Consider the following 17,908-nt stretch of genomic DNA (forward strand, 5'->3'; position numbering starts at 1 on the left):
CAAGCTTCAGAACATCGAGAAACACAACAAAGGCTTGCAAGTAATGCTTGATGAAGCTCTGCAAAAGAATAAAGAAATCCTTGAAGAGAAGGAAAATCTGGACATTAACCAGAGAGACATGCAGTGCCAACTCCAAGAAATGGAGGAAAAAAACAGAGCGCTGCAGGTAAAGCTTGATGAAAGACCGCACACAAAGGAAGACTTTCTTCAAGAAAAAAGGCTACAGGAGATAAAACAGAAGGAAATGGATTTCAAGCTTCAGGACATGGAGAAACACAACAAAGGCTTGCAAATAAAGCTTAATGAAGCTCTGCAAAAAAATAAAGAGCTCCTCCATGAAAAAGATCAACAGGACATGAAGCAGAACAAACTCCAAGGCGTGGAGGAAAAATACAAAGCGCTTCAGGTAAAGCTTGATAAAACACTGAACAAAAATAAGGAGTTGCTTCAAGAACAAAAGCAACAAGAAATTAAACAGAAACAAACGGACTGCAAGCTTGAAGACGTGCAGGAAAAATACACAGCGCAGAAAATAAAGCTTGATAAAGCTCTGCAGAGAAATAAAGATTTCCTTCAAGAGAAAGAACAGCAAGACATGAAACAGAAACATCTGGATTGCAAGCTTCAGAACATCGAGAAACACAACGAAGGCTTGCAAGTAATGCTTGATGAAGCTCTGCAAAAGAATAAAGAAATCCTTGAAGAGAAGGAAAATCTGGACATTAACCAGAGAGACATGCAAGGTGTGCAGGAACAATACGGAGCGCTGCAGGCAAAGCTTGATGAAACACTGCACAAATATCAAGAGCTGCTTCAAGACCAAGAACAACAGGAGATAAAGCAGAAAGAAGACAAAGAAATTCTTCAGGACTTTGAGAGGGTTAGGCTTGAAGAAAGGCTTGAAGACAAACAAGCCAAATTAGAAGAAGTGGAGAAAACATGCAAGAAACTTGAGCAGGAGAATGCAGAGACAATCGATCAGCTGAGAACCCTCATCCTAGAGAAAAAAGTGCTTGTGGAAAAGCTTGTGGAAAAGAAGAAAAAACGCTTCCGCTTCTTCTGGAGGAGGAACACTCCTGCTTTTTCTTCTTTTTCTACTTTTTCTACTGCTGATGTCACCTCGTCTTCCTCCACCTTTGTTCCATCTTAATTTTCACCTCTCCTGTCCCTTTCTCTCCCTTTCTCTCCTGACACCTCTCCCTCACCAATCTCCCTTTAACTCCTAACACCTGTCCCATCTCCCCCCCCCCCCTCTCTTTTCACCCTCACCCCCCAACCAGTCCCGACAGTTGACTGCCCCCTCTAGAGCCTGGTTCTGTCATAGGTTTCTTCCTTTATAGGGAGTTTTTCCTATCCACTGTCGCACCTAGTGCTTGCTCAGAGGGGATTGTTGGGGTTCTCTCTCCTCTATCTCTTTCCTTCTTTCTATCCCTTTCCTTTCCCTTCTTCTTTACAACCCCCCCCCCCACACACACACACACACACACACACTTTCTATTTCCCAAATTAATAATAAACACAATACGCAAAATTTTAAAAAGTCAGATTAATGTCTTCATTCAAGAATGAATTGTCTTTGTCACGGGGTCATGTGTATTTTGTGTTTTCCTCGGGCTGGTGATCCTTCCAGTCGTTGAGCCCAGGAGTCCAGATTTTTAGTGTTTTAATCACATTTAGTGTTACATTTTAGATCACAACAATAGGATATCCACAATTTAGGATTCAGGCATTTGTTCTTTTCAATATTGTAATCATTCTATGATTGCATGTGTTTAGAGTTAATTCGTTGATTCAGATGATTAGGTTAATAGCTAGTTTAGAGAACCTTTTCATGATATGCTCAATTTTTGAGATAGGAATTTTGGGTTTTCATGAGCTGTATGCCAAAATCATCAATATTAAAACAATGAAAGGCTTGAACTACTTCAGTTGTGTGTAATGAATCTAAAATATATGAAAGTCTAATGTTTATCAGTACATTTTGGAACTGTTAGCTAAAGGAAGAGTTACTGAATTTTACAGGAAAAAATATCACTAATATGTCCCAACTTCATGGAACAAAGATATAAGAAAGTGAGGACAGGGCAGAGGTATTTGCATGATCAGCAAGAGCCATTTCATAAACTGGAATTCAAGGCTCACGTGTAAATTATATCGTAAACCAGAAGCACTCCACCACAGTAGTTCACTCTCTGGGCAGTATTTACTTTTAAGTGAAAAGCATTATATTCTGTTTATATTCATTGTGCTTTCTTTGTTCTTTTTAATCATACTAGAAGTTTGTAGTGCAGTAAAAATCTGATCAAGGTAGCCGGACAGGTTTTCACTTACACAAGCATTACACAGTATTCATTTGTAAATAACCGGACACGAAAAACTAGAGATAAAAAATGTGATATAATATTATACTGCGGTGTATTTCGAACAAACTAGGCAGCTTATTGTCTTTCTCTTGATGATACTTTCTTTTTTATTTTTTTTATTTTTTTTATGGCTCAAACTATTTGTTATGAAAGCAAAACAAACAAACTGATGTTGTATAAATTGATTCAGGATTATTTACTTCGAGTCCAGAAATCATAGCTGTCTCATCAGATCCAGTTGTGACATTAGCTATAGTTTCCGCGGAGGGTACTTGGTTCTGTATGACAGCACAGCTTTTAGGTTGAATTCAAGTGCTTGAGTACAGCCTGATAATTAGAGGCCTGCAAACTGTTTGCTGATGAACTTTTGTCTGTAAAAGTACAGACAGCTTTAGAAGACACAGGACACGAGATGGGTTCAGTGGCGTGTCCAGCGGGGTGGCCTAGGGGGGCACAGGCCACCCCCCCCCCCCCCAAACCAGACTGGCCACCCCAGGTGCCACCCCGAAGCTAAAACACTAAAATTGAATGAAATATCAAATGTACGATTATGGTTTCACAGTGAAGCTCAGATATCCGAGGGTAAGTGAATGCAGCACCGGCTTCTACACTATGAGCATCATGTTAGCAAATGTAGGAGAGCCAAGCACGAAAGACGGCACTGCAGAAAACATTTTTTCAGCGAAAGATTAACAAGTTAACATAGCTGGACTAGCCATCGGACATTTGCACGGTGGGCTGATGACTTATTTATTTCTTTATTTTGTAACGGCATGAACAATGAGAGGTGGTGGATTGGCCAGATGCTGGCCGATGTGTAAAAATAACTCAGTTGTTTGGTGGTGGCTATGGCGGAGCTTCCACAGAGGCAACAGGTGGATGAGGGAAGGGAGGCAGGAGGAGGAGAGACCCGAGGCAGCCGCCGGTCCGACTATCAGGTGAACTGAACTTCAGGTAAGAAGTTATGACCTGCAGTCTATCTGGGTCAGATATAAACCAAGTTTAGGTGGAGTTTATTTTCGTTGTGCTGACTTTTTACAGTCAGTTACAATAACTCATACTGCGTGAGCTAGCATGACGGAGTTTCTATACAGCTGTTCGGTTGCTATGATGTTACTGATAGTGAAGTTTATTTTATTCATAAGGTTAGTTAGTAGAGTTGCCAACGGCTCCTTAAAAAATGGAATGGTCCCTCATTCAGAGAAAATATTATGCGTTTGGTATTGAGCTGAGAAGAGACGCAGTTTGTCCCGTACTTTAGCTAGAATGAAAAACGACACAAAGCTGGAGTTATTCTGTGTGTTTACGCTGCACAGCTGTCTCTTCTTCTCTCATTCTCACCCTCCCTCCCCTGTTGCTACTTCAATCATGAAACTGATCAATGATCAGCTGATCGGCTTTTCTCTCTTGTTTATTTATCGCCCACTTTGCGCCAGAAACAGGAAACTAGCGAATGTCGCACTAAACGACAGCAGCACGTTTAAGCTTGATCAGCTGTTGTTAGAATGTATTTAATATTAATTTCTAGTATCAGCTGATGTTTGCTGGAGCCACAGCTGTAAAATCTGCTGGTCATGATATCGGTTTGGATATGTGGTGACATGGAAACATGAGGATGAAACCAGGAGATGTCCTTACTGAATCATCAGAGCTGAACAGGTGATGGAGAAACAGGTTTACCTTTTAGGTGACATGAATGAGTTGAAGGGAAGTTATGAACTGTTTCTGAGAGACAAATAACACCAGGATCCTTTTCTAAGTAGCTTACAGCTGGTAACTGTGCAGGGGTGGGTCTAGCAAAGTGTTGCCAGGGGGCCAGGTAGGGCATCAACAGAGAGAGGGGGGCACAAAGAAATACTTTTCTTTCTTATTCTCATTTAAAATATCTAGCTTTTATTAAATAATTATCTGAAGTTTTTATCTGACGTAAAATGTATAGAAATCATACATATACCAACAAGACAGTGTACATCACTGTCACAACAGCATTTGTTTTCATTCAAAGGCTTTATGGCTTTAATACCTGGTGGGCCGGTCTGTAGTGAAAATGCCCAATTTTTTGTCCCAGTCCAGCCCTGCAGGTTAATACTGGCAGTGTCACCATGCCAGCTGACTGTATTTCATCATCAGCCAGTGTTGTTCTTCATACATCAATATTACCAAAGTTTACCATAAGGCAGCATATAAAGTATTTACTTGCTTTGAGGTTTCATTCAAATGTTAGTCTTTTCATTTGTTTCCCCACTTTTTTCCTGTTTCAAAATCAAACACCAGTTTGTGAGAAGATTATCTTCTTTTTTTTTAATAGCCATTGGTTTTGCATTGGCTAATTTGGCAATTGTATGTTAAAAATGTTCGTATTTTAATATTCAAAAATGTTTTTGCCCAAAACATATGTGCACTACACATCAGTAAAAATACTATGCAAATATTGATGTCCTTGACTGCTGAATAAACACTGACTGATTGTATCTCTTGTACTTTATCAACGCAGTATCTAACAACTTTGCACCGTAGTGGTTAAAATCTCATTCCAATAAGAGTTAAAAGCGCATTTGGTTATTAGGTTTATAGAGTTATTGAATTATGGTTAACGGTTGGTAGAACTGTTTTTAACATTATCTGCCAATTACATCTGCCACCCTTCTCCAAATCTATGCCCCTACCTGGCCCCCCCAACAAAGATTTTCTAGACACGCCACTGGATGGGTTCAACATTTCTTTTGAGTTCCATGTAACAATCCCTAACTCTGTAATTAAAGAATGCGCCATTTAATCTTGGCTGGCTAAAATGGAGTGACTGCCGTTCAGGATTTAGCACAAGACAGCTTTTGATCAGAAAGTTTTCTGGTTTGATCCCTGGCTGCTCCAATCTGCAGGCGAAATATCCTTGGACAAGATTGTAATCCCAAGTTGCTTTCTGATGCATCCGTTGGAGTGTGAATGCTTTATAGAGTTTGTGAAACAGTTGTACGTGTCACAAACACGTGTGATTGAAGCATGTGCCTGAAAGCACATCAATCACTGCACATATTTTTAAAATCTTAAGTTAAATAAAGTTTTTGATTATTTATTATAAAAAAGAAATGATTGATTGATATATATATATATATATATATATATTAGGGGTGCAACGATACTCGTATCGATATCGAACCGTTCGATACAGTGCTTTCGGTTCGGTACGCATATGTATCGAACGATACAACATTTTTAATTTATTTTATCAACTTTCCTTCTGATGATGCTGTCTGTGTTGAGCGCTCAGTGGATCTGCGCTCGACAGTGCAGCCTAGGCGGAGTAGTCGAACACAGATTCACTGAGCGCAGGGCAAGCTAGCGAGACAGAAGCTAGGCTAGTTGCAACATGGCAAATTGAACCTCCCCCACCCTCATTCAGATCTGGCGTTTGGAACTATTTTGGTTTTCATGTGATGTATGACCCTGAAGGTAAGCTTGTCATGGACAAAAGTAAAACAGTATGTTGGATGTGCCAGCAATGCTCAATTGGTGGGAACTAGTGTGTTAGCGCAGTTAGCTCGTTAATGTGTTGACGTCTTCCAGCCCCACTCATGAGGTGATCCGCGGTAGCTCGTTAACGGAGATTTGCCGTGTTGTGACGTTAATGTCATTTCAGATTTACGCTGACAGCACTAGTGGGAACACAACCAATATGACTGCACATTTACTCCGACATCATCCTAGTGCAAAGACAAGTGGAAGCAGAGAAAAACAACAAGCAGCATGCTACAAACTTTACCCGAGTCATTTAGACAGCCGTTAGCACACGATTCTCCTTATGGGGACCTGATATGTTTAATATGCTGCTGAGAATATAGCCCAGAAGAAGCGTATAGTATAGCTTTTATTTTGGAAAGAGACATTTCTCCATAATAAACTCTCTTTTCCAAAGATGAGTGATTCCTCAATCAGATACAGGGCTCGCAAAATCGCTAGCCCGACGGGGCTTTTTTCCAGTCGGGCTACCAAAATCTATCTCTGCCCTGCCCGTCGGCCTATCCTAGGAAGGAAAAATATATGTCAATGCTTTTGCATTCTTTTGGAAATGTAGCTGGGTAATTATGTCATTGGCATCGGCCACTGTCAATATGTGACATACTGAAATCGCGTTTGAATTTGCGCTTGTTTTTTGCTTTCACTTTGCAATCGCGTGAACTGTGTATAGAGAGCGACAGTACTGATTGGTGAGTGATGATAATTTGCGCACCAATTCCTCTGACATCGTCTTATCAATCGTTAGCTTACTATGCAAACATGACAAGTGAAATCTCCCGCAGCTTAAACATGTGAGAGGTTGATCGCGCAGAGAATCGCTGAGCGTTATGTTAGTGCGTGTGTAAAAGCAGCAGGATATATATTTTAGTTCTGCTGAGCCAAATAAGACAGGTCAGCGTGAAGAAGTGACAGCCAAAGAAAAGCTTACCACAAAACGGAAAGGTTATGACAAATCAGACTATAAGGAAAAAAGAAAGTGCAGCTTTATGGTTTCATGGACAAAAGAATTTCTGTGGCTGCAATATGACGAGCTAAATAACCAGGGCTGCACATAAGTGGTCCGCAGGTGCGCATTCGCTGTCAAAATAAAAACCCGCACAAGATAAGAAGTTGCAACGCGTGTTTGCGTACATAAGATTTTCAGGAGGACAGACATTTGTTTAGAACTCTTAAAGATGTCGAAGAAGCTCCTTTAAGCAGTTACTGTGATGTTCCTCCACCTCCAAAGAAATGTCAGAAGGAGTCCGAACCACAAAAGAAGCGCGTATTTTCTGAAAAGTGGTTGCAGGAGGTGAGCTGGCTTCAAACAAATGATGAACGCACAGAGATGTGGTGCAGAATGTGCCGTGAAAATTTAATAAATGACAAATTAATAAAAAGGCATGAACATTTTTTTTGTATCGAAAAAATATCGAACCGTGACACCAAAGTATCGAACCGAACCGAACCGTGAATTTTGTGTATCGTTGCACCCCTAATATATATATATTAGGGGTGCAACGATACTCGTATCGATATCGAACCGTTCGATACAGTGCTTTCGGTTCGGTATGCATATGTATCGAACAATACAACATTTTTAATTTATTTTATCAACTTTCCTTCTGACGATGCTGTCTGTGTTGAGCGCTCAGTGGATCTGCGCTCGACAGTGCAGCCTAGGCGGAGTAGTCGAACACAGATTCACTGAGCGCAGGGCAAGCTAGCGAGACAGAAGCTAGGCTAGTTGCAACATGGCAAATTGAACCTCCCTCACCCTCATTCAGATCTGGCGTTTGGAACTATTTTGGTTTTCATGTGACATATGACCCTGAAGGTAAGCTTGTCATGGACAAAAGTAAAACAGTATGTTGGATGTGCCAGCAATGCTCAATTGGTGGGAACTAGTGTGTTAGCGCAGTTAGCTCGTTAATGTATTGACGTCTTCCAGCCCCACTCATGAGGCGATCCGCGGTAGCTCGTTAACGGAGATTTGCCGTGTTGTGACGTTAACGTCATTTCAGATTAACGCTGACAGCACTAGTGGGAACACAACCAATATGACTGCACATTTACTCCAACATCATCCTAGTGCAAAGACAAGTGGAAGCAGACAAAAACAAGCACGCATGCTACAAACTTTACCCGAGTCATTTAGACAGCCGTTAGCACATGATTCTCCTTATGGGGACCTGATATGTTTAATATGCTGCTGAGAATATAGCCCAGAAGAAGCGTATAGTATAGCTTTTATTTTGGAAAGAGACATTTCTCCATAATAAACTCTCTTTTCCAAAGATGAGTGATTCCTCAATCAGATACAGGGCTCGCAAAATCGCTAGCCCGACGTCCTGGGGCTTTTTTCCAGTCGGGCTACCAAAATCTATCTCTGCCCTGCCCGTCGGCCTATCGTAGGAAGGAAAAATATATGTCAATGCTTTTGCATTCTTTCGGAAATGTAGCTGGGTAATTATGTCATTGGCATCGGCCACTGTCAATATGTGACATACTGAAATCGCGTTTGAATTTGCGCTTGTTTTTTGCTTTCACTTTGCAATCGCGTGAACTGTGTATAGAGAGCGACAGTACTGATTGGGGAGTGATGATAATTTGCGCACCAATTCCTCTGACATCGTCTTATCAATCGTTAGCTTACTATGCAAACATGACAAGTGAAATCTCCCGCAGCTTAAACATGTGAGAGGTTGATCGCGCAGAGAATCGCTGAGCGTTATGTTAGTGCGTGTGTAAAAGCAGCAGGATATATATTTTAGTTCTGCTGAGCCAAATAAGACAGGTCAGGGTGAAGAAGTGACAAAACGGAAAAGTTATGACAAATCAGACTATAAGGCAAAAAGAAAGTGCAGCTTTATGGTTTCATGGACAAAAGAATTTCTGTGGCTGCAATATGACGAGCTAAATAACCAGGGCTGCACATAAGTGGTCCGCAGGTGCGCATTCGCTGTCAAAATAAAAACCCGCACAAGATAAGAAGTTGCAACGCGTGTTTGCGTACATAAGATTTTCAGGAGGAGGACAGACATTTGTTTAGAACTCTTAAAGATGTCGAAGAAGCTCCTTTAAGCAATTACTGTGATGTTCCTCCACCTCCAAAGAAATGTCAGAAGGAGTCCGAACCACAAAAGAAGCACGTATTCTCGGAAAAGTGGTTGCAGGAGGTGAGCTGGCTTCAAACAAATGATGAACGCAAAGAGATGTGGTGCAGAATGTGCCGTGAAAATTTAATAAATGACAAATTAATAAAAAGGCATGAACATTTTTTTTGTATCGAAAAAATATCGAACCGTGACACCAAAGTATCGAACCGAACCGAACCGTGAATTTTGTGTATCGTTGCACCCCTAATATATATATATATGTATATATATAATATATATATATATATATATATAATGCAGTAGGTACTCCACCAGCTAACATGTCAGTTAATTTAACACATAACACCAGTTAGTTTATCCTTTTGGTGAAAGTTGAGCTCTTCAGTTCAGCATGGTACAGCTCCAAAGATTCTGCAACATCAAACCCTCTGTCTGCTAATGTTACATCACCTGGGCTGAGGCAGTCCAAGTAATTTCAACAGTTTTTTGTTTTTAAAGTTTAGATATAAAGAAAAAAAGAAAAGTAACATTTGTCACTCTCTATCTTCACGATGGAAGATTCATTTTCATCTCATAAGTGTTAGCAACAGTTCTAGAAAAGGAGACAGGTTTGTTCCAGTGTGCAGAAATGTTATTACAAATGTTCAAACTACTACGCCTCTGTCAGTGCGCCCCAGGGTGGCTGTGGCTACAATGTAGCTGCCATCACCAGTGTGTGAATGAGTGGATGACTGAATGTGTAAAGCGCTTTGGGGTCCTTAGGGACTAGTAAAGCGCTATACAAATACAGGCCATTTACCATTTACTGCACTGTAAAATCTAATTAGTTCCCAGAACTCAAAAAACTATGCAAACCTGTTACCTCCAAAAAATTGAGTAAAGTTTACTTAAGATGACTGTTAGGACAACTTATTCATTGCAAGTATGCTGTACTAAGAATAACTTGATGTTCCTGAAGGTGCATTATGAATTGTTTACCCAGTGACAAACATTTTGAGGTCTACTAAATTAAAAAACAATTTGTGGTAACCTGATTATGATTTAAAAAGAATGATTAACAACACTTCTTGTAATGGTGTTAAAATCAGCCCAGTGTTTATTTTCAAATGCAAAAAGGAAACTAAACTGCCGCCATGGCAACTATGACACGTTTAGAATCTTATGACCACTTTGTCCTTTGATCCTAAAGAATCCTTAAATAGGGGTGAGACACAACCACTTTTAGTCCGTTATTCGCAGCATTTATGTTCGTAGCGTTCAAACATTCGCCAGAGAAATCTTTTAAAACATTTGGATCCTTTTGAGAGTGACAGTTTACAGATTCAAACATGTCTCAGAGAAAAAAAAAAAAAGAAATCCTTGAAGAGAACGAACACCTGAAAATAAACCAGAGAGACATGCAGTGCCAACTCCAAGAAATGGAGGAGAAAAACAGAGCGCTGCAGATAAAGCTTGATGAAAGCCCGCACACAAAGGAAGACTTTCTTCAAGAAAAAAGGCTACAGGAGATAAAACAGAAGGAAATGGATTTCAAGCTTCAGGACATGGAGAAACACAACAAAGGCTTGCAAATCAAGCTTAATGAAGCTCTGCAAAAAAATAAAGAGCTCCTCCGTGAAAAAGATCAACAGGACATGAAGCAGAACAAACTCCAAGGCATGGAGGAAAAATACAAAGCGCTTCAGGTAAAGCTTGATAAAACACTGAACAAAAATAAGGAGTTGCTTCAAGAACAAAAGCAACAAGAAATTAAACAGAAACAAACAGACTGCAAGCTTGAAGACGTGCAGGAAAAATACACAGCGCAGAAAATAAAGCTTGATAAAGCTCTGCAGAGAAATAAAGATTTCCTTCAAGAGAAAGAACAGCAAGACATGAAACAGAAACATCTGGATTGCAAGCTTCAGAACATCGAGAAACACAACGAAGGCTTGCAAGTAATGCTTGATGAAGCTCTGCAAAAGAATAAAGAAATCCTTGAAGAGAAGGAAAATCTGGACATTAACCAGAGAGACATGCAGTGCCAACTCCAAGAAATGGAGGAGAAAAACAGAGCGCTGCAGATAAAGCTTGATGAAAGACCGCACACAAAGGAAGACTTTCTTCAAGAAAAAAGGCTACAGGAGATAAAACAGAAGGAAATGGATTTCAAGCTTCAGGACATGGAGAAACACAACAAAGGCTTGCAAATAAAGCTTAATGAAGCTCTCCAAAAAAATAAAGAGCTCCTCCATGAAAAAGATCAACAGGACATGAAGCAGAACAAACTCCAAGGCGTGGAGGAAAAATACAAAGCGCTTCAGGTAAAGCTTGATAAAACACTGAACAAAAATAAGGAGTTGCTTCAAGAACAAAAGCAACAAGAAATTAAACAGAAACAAACAGACTGCAAGCTTGAAGACGTGCAGGAAAAATACACAGCGCAGAAAATAAAGCTTGATAAAGCTCTGCAGAGAAATAAAGATTTCCTTCAAGAGAAAGAACAGCAAGACATGAAACAGAAACATCTGGATTGCAAGCTTCAGAACATCGAGAAACACAACGAAGGCTTGCAAGTAATGCTTGATGAAGCTCTGCAAAAGAATAAAGAAATCCTTGAAGAGAAGGAAAATCTGGACATTAACCAGAGAGACATGCAGTGCCAACTCCAAGAAATGGAGGAGAAAAACAGAGCGCTGCAGATAAAGCTTGATGAAAGACCGCACACAAAGGAAGACTTTCTTCAAGAAAAAAGGCTACAGGAGATAAAACAGAAGGAAATCGATTTCAAGCTTCAGGACATGGAGAAACACAACAAAGGCTTGCAAATAAAGCTTAATGAAGCTCTCCAAAAAAATAAAGAGCTCCTCCATGAAAAAGATCAACAGGACATGAAGCAGAACAAACTCCAAGGCGTGGAGGAAAAATACAAAGCGCTTCAGGTAAAGCTTGATAAAACACTGAACAAAAATAAGGAGTTGCTTCAAGAACAAAAGCAACAAGAAATTAAACAGAAACAGATGGACTGCAAGCTTGAAGACGTGCAGGAAAAATACACAGCGCAGAAAATAAAGCTTGATAAAGCTCTGCAGAGAAATAAAGACTTCCTTCAAGAGAAAGAACAGCAAGACATGAAACAGAAACATCTGGATTGCAAGCTTCAGAACATCGAGAAACACAACGAAGGCTTGCAAGTAATGCTTGATGAAGCTCTGCAAAAGAATAAAGAAATCCTTGAAGAGAAAGACAAACTGGACATTAACCAGAGAGACATGCAAGGTGTGCAGGAACAATACGGAGCGCTGCAGGCAAAGCTTGATGAAACACTGCACAAATATCAAGAGCTGCTTCAAGACCAAGAACAACAGGAGATAAAGCAGAAAGAAGACAAAGAAATTCTTCAGGACTTTGAGAGGGTTAGGCTTGAAGAAAGGCTTGAAGACAAACAAGCCAAATTAGAAGAAGTGGAGAAAACATGCAAGAGACTTGAGCAGGAGAATGCAGAGACAATCGATCAGCTGAGAACCCTCATCCTAGAGAAAAAAGTGCTCGTGGAAAAGCTTGTGGAAAAGAAGAAAAAACGCTTCCGCTTCTTCTGGAGGAGGAACACTCCTGCTTTTTCTTCTTTTTCTACTTTTTCTACTGCTGATGTCACCTCGTCTTCCTCCACCTCTGTTCCATCTTAATTTTCACCTCTCCTGTCCCTTTCTCTCCCTTTCTCTCCTGACACCTCTCCCTCACCAATCTCCCTTTAACTCCTAACACCTGTCCCATCTCCCCCCCCCCCTCTCTCTTTTCACCCTCACCCCCCAACCAGTCCCGACAGTTGACTGCCCCCTCTAGAGCCTGGTTCTGTCATAGGTTTCTTCCTTTATAGGGAGTTTTTCCTATCCACTGTCGCACCTAGTGCTTGCTCAGAGGGGATTGTTGGGGTTTTCTCTCCTCTATCTCTTTCCTTCTTTCTATCCCTTTCCTTTCCCTTCTTCTTTACAACCCCCCCACACACACACACACACACACACACTTTCTATTTCCCAAATTAATAATAAACACAATACGCAAAATTTTAAAAAGTCAGATCAATGTCTTCATTCAAGAATGAATTGTCTTTGTCACGGGGTCATGTGTATTTTGTGTTTTCCTCGGGCTGGTGATCCTTCCAGTAATGAGCCCAGGAGTCCAGATTTTTAGTGTTTTAATCACATTTAGTGTTACATTTTAGATCACAACAATAGGATATCCACAATTTAGGATTCAGGCATTTGTTCTTTTCAATATTGTAATCATTCTATGATTGCAGGTGTTTAGAGTTAATTCGTTGATTCAGATGATTAGGTTAAAAGCTCGTTTAGAGAACCTTTTCATGATATGCTCAATTTTTGAGATAGGAATTTTGGGTTTTCATGAACTGTATGCCAAAATCATCAATATTAAAACAATGAAAGGCTTGAACTACTTCAGTTGTGTGTAATGAATCTAAAATATATGAAAGTCTAATGTTTATCAGTACATTTTGGAACTGTTAGCTAAAGGAAGAGTTACTGAATTTTACAGGAAAAAATATCACTAATATGTCCCAACTTCATGGAACAAAGATATAAGAAAGTGAGGACAGGGCAGAGGTATTTGCATGATCAGCAAGAGCCATTTCATAAACTGGAATTCAAGGCTCACGTGTAAATTATATCGTAAACCAGAAGCACTCCACCACAGTAGTTCACTCTCTGGGCAGTATTTACTTTTAAGTGAAAAGCATTATATTCTGTTTATATTCATTGTGCTTTCTTTGTTCTTTTTAATCATACTAGAAGTTTGTAGTGCAGTAAAAATCTGATCAAGGTAGCCGGACAGGTTTTCACTTACACAAGCATTACACAGTATTCATTTGTAAATAACCGGACACGAAAAACTAGAGATAAAAAATGTGATATAATATTATACTGCGGTGTATTTCGAACAAACTAGGCAGCTTATTGTCTTTCTCTTGATGATACTTTCTTTTTTATTTTTTTTATTTTTTTTATGGCTCAAACTATTTGTTATGAAAGCAAAACAAACAAACTGATGTTGTATAAATTGATTCAGGATTATTTACTTCGAGTCCAGAAATCATAGCTGTCTCATCAGATCCAGTTGTGACATTAGCTATAGTTTCCGCGGAGGGTACTTGGTTCTGTATGACAGCACAGCTTTTAGGTTGAATTCAAGTGCTTGAGTACAGCCTGATAATTAGAGGCCTGCAAACTGTTTGCTGATGAACTTTTGTCTGTAAAAGTACAGACAGCTTTAGAAGACACAGGACACGAGATGGGTTCAGTGGCGTGTCCAGCGGGGTGGCCTAGGGGGGCACAGGCCACCCCCCCAACCAGACTGGCCACCCCAGGTGCTACCCCGAAGCTAAAACACTAAAATTGAATGAAATATCAAATATACGATTAGGGTTTCACAGTGAAGCTCAGATATCCGAGGGTAAGTGAATGCAGCACCAGCTTCTGCACTATGAGCATCATGTTAGCAAAGGTAGGAGAGCCAAGCACGAAAGACAGCACCGCAGAAAACATTTTTTCAGCGAAAGATTAACAAGTTAACATAGCTGGACTAGCCATCGGACATTTGCACGGTGGGCTGATGACTTATTTATTTCTTTATTTTGTAACGGCATGAACAATGAGAGGTGGTGGATTGGCCAGATGCTGGCCGATGTGTAAAAATAACTCAGTTGTTTGGTGGTGGCTATGGCGGACCTTCCACAGAGGCAACAGGTGGATGAGGGAAGGGGAGGCAGGAGGAGGAGAGACCCGAGGCAGCCGCCGGTCCGACTATCAGGTGAACTGAACTTCAGGTAAGAAGTTATGACCTGCAGTCTATCTGGGTCAGATATAAACAAAGTTTAGGTGGAGTTTATTTTCGTTGTGCTGACTTTTTACAGTCAGTTACAATAACTCGTACTGTGTGAGCTAGCATGACGGAGTTTCTATACAGCTGTTCGGTTGCTATGATGTTACTGATAGTGAAGTTTATTTTATTCATAAGTTTAGTTAGTAGAGTTGCCAACGGCTCCTTAAAAAATGGAATGGTCCCTCATTCAGAGAAAATATTATGCGTTTGGTATTGAGCTGAGAAGAGACGCAGTTTGTCCCGTACTTTAGCTAGAATGAAAAAAGACACAAAGCTGGAGTTATTCTGTGTGTTTACGCTGCACAGCTGTCTCTTCTTCTCTCATTCTCACCCTCCCTCCCCTGTTGCTACTTCAATCATGAAACTGATCAATGATCAGCTGATCGGCTTTTCTCTCTTGTTTATTTATCGCCCACTTTGCGCCAGAAACAGGAAACTAGCGAATGTCGCTCTAAACAACAGCAGCACGTTTAAGCTTGATCAGCTGTTGTTAGAATGTATTTAATATTAATTTCTAGTATCAGCTGATGTTTGCTGGAGCCACAGCTGTAAAAGCTGCTGGTCATGATATCGGTTTGGATATGTGTTGAGATGGAAACATGAGGATGAAACCAGGAGATGTCCTTACTGAATCATCAGAGCTGAACAGGTGATGGAGAAACAGGTTTACCTTTTAGGTGACATGAATGAGTTGAAGGGAAGTTATGAACTGTTTCTGAGAGACAAATAACACCAGGATCCTTTTCTAAGTAGCTGACAGCTGGTAACTGTGCAGGGGCGGGTCTAGCAAAGTGTTGCCAGGGGGCCAGGTAGGGCATCAACAGAGAGAGGGGGGCACAAAGAAATACTTTTCTTTCTTATTCTCATTTAAAATATCTAGCTTTTATTAAATAATTATCTGAAGTTTTTATCTGACGTAAAATGTATAGAAATCATACATATACCAACAAGACAGTGTACATCACTGTCACAACAGCATTTGTTTTCATTCAAAGGCTTTATGGCTTTAATACCTGGTGGGCCGGTCTGTAGTGAAAATGCCCAATTTTTTGTCCCAGTCCAGCCCTGCAGGTTAATACTGGCAGTGTCACCATGCCAGCTGACTGTATTTCATCATCAGCCAGTGTTGTTCTTCATACATCAATATTACCAAAGTTTACCATAAGGCAGCATATAAAGTATTTACTTGCTTTCAGGTTTCATTCAAATGTTAGTCTTTTCATTTGTTTCCCCACTTTTTTCCTGTTTTAAAATCAAACACCAGTTTGTGAGAAGACAGTTGGTAGAATTGTTTTTTAAACATTATCTGCCAATTACATCTGCCACCCTTCTCCAAATCTATGCCCCTACCTGGCCCCCCCAACAAAGATTTTCTAGACACGCCACTGCACCCCGAGCTGTGGCGTCCTCAGTGGATCAGGCTCGTTCTGGTGCATTCCACGGATCCTGGACTGGCTTTCAATCTTGGAAGTTTGGAGGCTGCATCAACATCTTGGTTTACAGTCATGTTGCTTGAGCTGCTCATGAGTATGTTTTGCATGTACTTGGGGACTGTCAGTATTTGGGAGTTTGCTCGGTCTGCAGCAGTGTTTGGGTAGGTGGTCCATGTCAATATTAGAAGCACATAAGACCCAGGACCCAAGGTTTCCCAACAAATTGCTGCTGAGGTAATTAAAAACTTCCTTCCTTTTAGGTCCAACACAATTGTCCATCTAGTTAAAAAAACAAATTCCAATCAATGTGTCTGAAATAACAGAAAATGGTTATTATCAGTTGCAACTAATGGAAATCCTAAATAAGTAAATATAAAGGCACAGCCTGGGAGGAAGTGAGTCAGGGATTCTGCAGGAAGATGGTTGGACTGGACCTTTATCTTTCTTGTTACCTGATCTTTCTCGCAGTTCTCAGCTTTATGAGATGTCATCAGTCCAGATTTTCTAAGGACACTTGTGATGTTTGGCTCTTGCAACGTACTTGGCACTATGTTTTTGTTATCAGTGTCTAGCAATGCTCACATGGAAATGAACTTTGATTGCATTACATTTAACTTTCACAAATATTTTCAGTTGGGAAAAAAAGGTTTTCGTGAAAATAGTTGCAAAGCATTTATGTGAGGGGCAGCTCCACCTAACAGTAACACCTCTCTGACTGCCTGAGACAATTTACTTAAGCTAGTTTATATCTAGCTTTTCCCTTACACCTAGTGGACACAGACAGATGTGTGGTATATGTTTGAAAATGTAAAAAAAAACCTGTTTTGTGGGGCCACTTCAAAGGATCAGTAATGAACAAGTTCTTCTATACCCTCCCATCCTGCTGTACAAACTGACAGAAGCCTTTTTTGTTGTTGTTTTTAATTTATTTACAGAAATGATAACACAGTTCAGTAACATAAGTTTATAAAGTGCAGTGCTAAAGAAAGGCCAGTTAAATCTAAATTTAACTGACCCCCCATAAGCAAGATCTGAATGACAAGAGAAGGGCTGCTGAGATTGTGGAGTAACAGGAAGGAGATCAACACGTTCAAGCACTGATAGAGGATCTTCTTCAATGTTCCTGAAGAGGGTGGCCTCTGTCTGGAGTGCATTGGGTGCAGCAGAGGAGGCCAATAATGCAGATGAATTCATGAGAAGAAGGGTTGGTCTGATTTTCTTGAAGACCGGTGCAGAGGTTACCTGGTGAGAGGAATGACACTGAGGCTGAGTGGGCAAGGAGACGGCTTCACACTGATTCAGAAAAATCTATTTTCTGCTCCTCCTTTGAGAGCGACTTCCACTGTGGATAGAAGATCACAAGAACACACTGTCAGCTCGTATACACAGCCACACTGCTACTACACATGACTACAGGACAGCTGGTACACATGCACATTAACAGATGCATAAATATATTCAGAGTTACACTTACTCTTTCTCCCACAGCTGCATTCACAGCTGCACCGTCACTGATATTTAGCTCTGCTTTGACCTTTGGCCTCTGCTCTTTAAGGTACAGCATGAAGGCATTTGGGGGCTTCTTAATGTAAGCCTGGTCTGTACCCTGTTTGGTTTGATG

This window comes from Neolamprologus multifasciatus, chromosome 4, assembly GCF_963576455.1.
Source record: "Neolamprologus multifasciatus chromosome 4, fNeoMul1.2, whole genome shotgun sequence".
NCBI lineage: Eukaryota > Metazoa > Chordata > Actinopteri > Cichliformes > Cichlidae > Neolamprologus > Neolamprologus multifasciatus.